Consider the following 6,925-nt stretch of genomic DNA (forward strand, 5'->3'; position numbering starts at 1 on the left):
ATTAAGTTTGCTGATAACACAACAGTGGCCACTCTACCATAAAGGCCTGACTGGTGGAGTGCTGCAGAGATGGTTGTCCTTCTGGAAGGTTCTCCCATCTCCACAGAGGAACTCTGGAGCTCTGTCAGAGTGATCATAGGGTTCTTGTTCACCTCCCTGACCAAGCCCCTTCTCCCCCGATTATTCAGTTTGGTCAATAGAAGAAGAAGAAGATTATAATACGATGAAGAATAATTTGGATAGGCTGTCGAGGTCAAATGAAATAAAACAGTATTTTTATTATCACATGCGCCGAATACAACAGGTGTAGTCTTTACTCTGAAGTGCTTACCTACGAGCCCTTTCCTCAAAATGCAGAGTTAAAAAGTAAGAAAATGTGCACGCAAAAATATGATATATTAAAACAATAAACTAACAATACCGTCACTATTTACAAGGATTACCGGTATCAATGTGCAGGGGTACGAGGTAGTTGAGATGGTTGAGGTAATGTGTACATGTAGGTAGGGGTAAAAGTGACTAGACAATCAGGATATATGTTGTAAATGAGAACTTGTTCTCAACTTGCCTACCTGGTTAAATAAAGGTAAAATAAATAAAAATAAATATATAATAAACGGAGTAGCAGCAGCTTATGTGAAGTGTGTGTGTGTGTGTGTGTGTGTGTGTGTGTGTGTGTGTGTGTGTGTGTGTGTGTGTGTGTGTGTGTGTGTGGCAATATGCATGTGTGTGTTGGAGTGTCAGTGTAGTATGTGTGAGTGTGTGCATAGAGCCAGTGCAACATAAACAAGTGGTCAATGCAAATAGTCCAGGTAACCATTTGATGAACTGAGTCTTAGAGCTTGGGGTAAGAAGATGTTCAGGAGCCTTTTGTTTCCAGATTTGGCACTCTGGTATCACTTGCCGTGCGGTAGCAGAGAGAACAGTCTGTGACTTGGCAGGCTGTAGTCTTAGACAATTTTTAGGGCCTTCCTCTGACATCGCCTGGTATATTTATTTAACCTTTAATTAACTAGGCAAGTCCGTTAAGAACAAATTCTTATTTACAATGATGGCCTACCTCAGCCAAACCTGGACAACGCTGGGCCAATTGTGTGCCGCCCTATGGGACTCCCAATCACGGCTGGTTGTGATACAGCCTGGAATCAAACCAGGGTCTGTAGTGACGTCTCTAGCTCTGAGATGCAGTGCCTTAGACCGCTGCCCCACTTGGGATTATAGAGGTCCTGTATGGCAGGGAACCCGGCCCAAGTGATGTACTGGGATGTATGCAGTGCCTTGCTGTCGAATGCCAAGCAGTTGCCACACCAAGCCTTGATGTAGCCAGTCAAGATGTTCTCAATGGTGCAGCTGTATAACCTTTTGAGGATCTGAAGGCCCATGCCAAATCTTTTCAGCCTCCTGAGAGGGAAGAGTTGTTTTTGTGCCCTATTAATGGCTGTGTTGGTGTGCCTGGACCATAATTGGTCCTTAGTGGTGTGGACACCAAGGAACTTGAAGCTCTCCACTACAACCCTGTCAATGTGAATGGTGTGCTCGGTCCTCTGTTTCCTGTAGTCCACGATCAGCTCCTTTGTCTTGCTGACGTTGAGGGAGAAGTTGTTGTACTGACACCACACTGCCAGGTCTCTGACCTCCTCCCTATAGGCTGTCTCATCCTCGTCTGTGATCAGGCCTACCACCATCTAGTCATTGGCAAACTTAATGATTGTGTTGGAATTGTGTGCAGCCACACAGTCATGGGTGAACAGGGAGTACAGGAGGGAACTAAGCAAGCACCCCTGAGAGGACTCAGTGTTAAGGGTCAACGTAGCAGATGTGTTGGTGCCTACCCTCACCACCTGCGTGCGGCCCATCTTGAAGTCCAGAATCCAGTCAATCCACATTGTCACAACGATGGCATAGCAGTCAGACATCTTTTGTCCTCGTCTTGTCGTATATATATATATATATATTTACAACTTTCTTCGCATACGTTTTTATATATATTTTTATTTTTCATAAACTCATCTTCAAAACACTCTCCTGCAACCCGTCTCACCAATTTATTTAAAAAAAGAAACGTCGATCCCGGAGCAAACATCAATTATACCGGAGCTATCCAGCTGAAGAGTTCCATCAGTCACTCCTGGGCTAAAATCACCTATCCGGACCCGTTTTATTGCCAACGCGGAGCCCCACCGGGCCTTCACAACTGGACTACCGACGTTATCTGCACGAGGGAGTTATCTGGCTGGCTCCTCCGTCGCGTCGTTACCTGAAAGCCCATCTGCGGTCCGCTAATCGTTAGCTGTCTTATCGGCTGCTATCTGAATAGATGTATTGGACATCTATCTTTCTTGGGCCTCTATAACTATATCTATTTTTTTGGTGAATTGGGTTGATCGCCTCTACCACACGAAACCCCACTAATCCTACCGATGGAAACACACGAGGTGGCTAAAAACAGACCTCCATCCTATGCTAGCTTGCTACCGATGGCCCGGCTAGCTGTCTGAATCGCCGTGACCCCAACCAACCTCACTACTCCCTGGACCCTTTTGATCACTCGACTAAGCATGCCTCTCCTTAATGTCAATATGCCTTGTCCATTGCTGTTCTGGTTAGTGTCTATTGGCTTATTTCACTGTAGAGCCTCTAGTCCTGCTCACTATACCTTATCTAACCTATTAGTTTCACCACCCACACATGCGATGACATCTCCTGGTTTCAATGATGTTTCTAGAGACAATATCTCTCTCATCATCACTCAATACATAGGTTTACCTCCACTGTATTCACATCCTACCCTACCTTTGTCTGTACATTTTACCTTGAAGCTATTTAATCGCCCCCAGAAACCTCCTTTTACTCTCTGTTCCAGACGTTCTAGACGACCAATTCTCATTGCTTTTAGCCGTACCTTTATCCTACTCCTCCTCTTTTCCTCTGGTGATGTAGATGTGAATCCAGGCCCTGCAGTGCCTAGCTCCACTCCTATTCCCCAGGCGCTCTCTTTTGATGACTTCTGTAACCGTAATAGCCTTGGTTTCATGCATGTTAACATTAGAAGCCTCATCCCTAAATGTGTTTTATTCACTGCTTTAGCACACTCTGCCAACCCGGATATTCTAGCTGTGTCTGAATCCTGGCTTAGGAGGACCACCAAAAATTCAGAAATTTTCATCCCTAACTACAACATTTTCAGACAAGATAGAACTGCCAAAGGGGGCGGTGTTGCAATCTACTGCAAAGATAGCCTGCAGAGTTCTGTCCTTCTATCCAGGTCTGTACCCAAACAATTTGAACTTCCGCCTCTCTAAAAACAAGTCTCTCCGCGTTGCCCGCCTGCTATAGACCACCCTCTGCCCCCAGCTGTGCTCTAGACACCATATGTGAACTGATTGCCCCCCATCTATCTTCAGAGCTCGTGCTGCTAAGCAATCTAAACTGGAACATGCTTAACACCCCAGCCATCCTACAATCTGAGCTTGATGCCCTCAATCTCACATAATTTATCAATGAACCTACCAGGTACCTCCCCAAAGCCGTAAACACGGGCACCCTCATAGATATCATCCTAACCAACCTGCCCTCTAAATAAATACACCTCTGCTGTCTTCAACCAAGATCTCAGCGATCATTGCCTCATTGCATCCGTAATGGGTCAGTGGTCAAACGACCTCCACTCATCACTGTCAAACGCTCCCTGAAACACTTCATCGAGCAGACCTTTCTAATCGACCTGGCCGGGGTATCCTGGAAGGATATTGATCTCATCTCCCATATTTTTTTTATATGCCTTCCTAACCATCTTAAATAAGCATGCCCCATTCAAGAAATTTAGAACCAGGAACAGATATAGCCCTTGGTTCTCCCCAGACCTGACTGCCCTTAACCAACACAAAAACATCATATGGCGTTCTGCATTAACATCGAACAGCCCCAGTGATATGCAGCTTTTCAGGGAAGCTAGAAACCATTATACACAGGCAGTTAGAAAAGCCAAGGCTAGCATTTTCAAGCAGAAATTTAGAAAAGCAAAGGCTAGCTTTTTCAAGCAGAAATTTGCTTCCTGCAACACTAACTCGAAAAAGTTCTGGGACACTGTAAAGTCCATGGAGAATAAGAACACCTCCTCCCAGCTTCCCACTGCACTGAAGATAGGAAACACTGTCACCACTGATAAATCCACTATAATTGAGAATTTCAATAAGCATTTTTCTACGGCTGGCAATGCTTTCCACCTGGCTACCCCTACCCCGGTCAACAGCACTGCACCCCCCACAGCAACTCGCCCAAGCCTTCCCCATTTCTCTTTCTCCCAAATCCAGTCAGCTGATGTTCTGAAAGAGCTGCAAAATCTGGACCCCTACAAATCAGCCGGGCTAGACAATCTGGACCGTTTCTTTCTAAAATGATCTGCTGAAATTGTTGCCACCCCTATTACTAGCCTGTTCAACCTCTCTTTCGTGTCATCTGAGATTCCCAAAGATTGGAAAGCAGCTGCGGTCATCCCCATCTTCAAAGGGGGGGAAACTCTTGGCCCATACTGCTACAGACCTATATCTATCCTACCCTGCCTTTCTAAGGTCTTCGAAAGCCAAACAGATTACCGACCATTTCGAATCTCACCATACCCTCTCTGCTATGCAATCTGGTTTCAGAGCTGGTCATGGGTGCACCTCAGCCACGCTCAAGGTCCTAAACGATATCTTAACCGCCATCGATAAGAAACATTACTGTGCAGCCGTATTCATTGATCTGGCCAAGGCTTTCGACTGTGTCAATCACCACATCCTCATCGGCAGACTCGACAGCCTTGGTTTCGACAGCCTATGATCTCTGTAATTGCAAACAAAGGTTTCTGTACCAAATATAAAGTTCTGCTTTTCTGATGTATAAAATACTGTCATGCAATAAAATGCAAATTAATTACTTAAAAATCATACAATGTGATTTTCTGGATTTTTGTTTTAGATTCCATCTCTCACAGTTGAAGTGTACCTATGATAAAAATTACATGCTTTTAAGTAGGAAAACCTGCAAAATTGGCAGTGTATCAAATACTTGTTCTCCCCACTGTATAATTTAGCCCAAACAAACTACCTCTTTCCCTACTGTATTTATTTTATTTTACTTATTTATTTTGCTCCTTTGCACCCCATTATTTTTATTTCTACTTTGCACATTCTTCCACTGCAAATCTACCATTCCAGTGTTTTACTTGCTATATTGTATTTACTTTGCCACCATGGCCTTTTTTGCCTTTACCTCCCTTATCTCACCTCATTTGCTCACATCGCATATAGACTTGTTTCTACTGTATTATTGACTGTATGTTTGTTTTACTCCATGTGTAACTCTGTGTTGTTGTATGTGTCGAACTGCTTTGCTTTATCTTGGCCAATGAGAACTTGTTCTCAACTTGCCTAACTGGTTAAATAAAGTTGATTTTATTTAATTTTTTATAAATAAACATTGTGAAAAAAACTAAATGGAAGATACCAGACATATTTTTTCTCCATATTGTGGTGATCAGTCACCTGCAAGGCCTCTCCCCAGCAATTTATCCAACCTTAATATCTAGGCCATACTGTGGCAAATCATGTGTTACTCACCTCATCCAACTTTCAGTCATGCAGTTCCTTAGTACAAAAGACACAGTAGACTAAGAACACATTACATGACTGTTAGCCAACATCCAGCTGTATCGTGTCTTTCCAGGTCTGTTCCAAATGAATATTTTGTGGCCAAAAATTAGGGAGAAATGGGAGTGGTGTTATGGATGCTGTGATCCTCATGTGGGCCACATCTCTTTAAGTCTCAGGCAGCAGTGTCCCAGACTTACTTGCATCCCAAATGGCACCATATTCCCTAAATAGTGCACTACTTTTGACCAGGGCCCTTAGAGTAGTGTCCTTAAAAGTAATGCACTATGTAGGGAAAAGGGTGTCATTTAGGATGCAGTCCAATACAGCTGCACCTCAGCCTCACACAGCTGCGGAGAGAGAGAGACCATTAGCAGGCAATTTCACCCTCCCTCCTTTAGACACCTTCCCTCTTTCCTGATGGACTGTTTTTGTCGCCTATAAATTCCATGAATCGCACATCTGCGTACCTCCATAAAGGCACATGCATCCTGGCTTTTATGCATGGTATGTAAGTATGGGATATGTATATGGAACCCCACCCCTGCATGTTAGTCAGGTGAAGTGGTGATTTCATAGAAACGAATTATCATACTCCACCTCAGTACTTGGGTGAATACCAAAAGAATGTTGATACGTATATTTAGGGACAGCTTTTTTTCACACTCCAAACTACAATAGACTCTGGCAACAGTACAATACAGCATCCAACAATATCTGAATTCAATGTGACAAAAATAAACAAGCCAACGGGGAGAAATAGGGGGAACAATATTCATGGGTATAAGCCGTCCTTCAGTCGGACTATAATTGAATATCATGACAATCACTGGCATTCCTCCCCAGTCTCATTATCAGTCCATTGTTAAGCCCAGTGAATGAGGGCTGATGATATTTTCTAAATTAAAATCTTGATCCATGCATGGAGTATGTATACACAGAAAATAAATAAAGAAGTTCCGGTGAGAGTTTTGGCACGGAATATGAATGAAAACAGAAAGAGCTGGGCCTTTCTTGGCTAATCATTTACCTCGGTAGTGGTGTGGATACATGTCCAATGCAGCGAGATGAATAGCAAGACTGGGAGATAAGCTAAGAAATGCAGTTCCCGTTCCTCTAGAGTTATGCATAATTTTCGTAGCGCTGCATTTATCATGCCTGCTATTTAAACAAACAGATGGACTCCCACAAGCGGCACAAAGGGGATAGATAACGCATTGCTTCTCCTCGCCGTGACAGTTGTACAGTGCATTCAGAAAGTATTCAGACCCCTTGACATTTTACAAATCTTGTTA

This window comes from Oncorhynchus kisutch, linkage group LG11 (assembly GCF_002021735.2).
Source record: "Oncorhynchus kisutch isolate 150728-3 linkage group LG11, Okis_V2, whole genome shotgun sequence".
Lineage (NCBI taxonomy): Eukaryota > Metazoa > Chordata > Actinopteri > Salmoniformes > Salmonidae > Oncorhynchus > Oncorhynchus kisutch.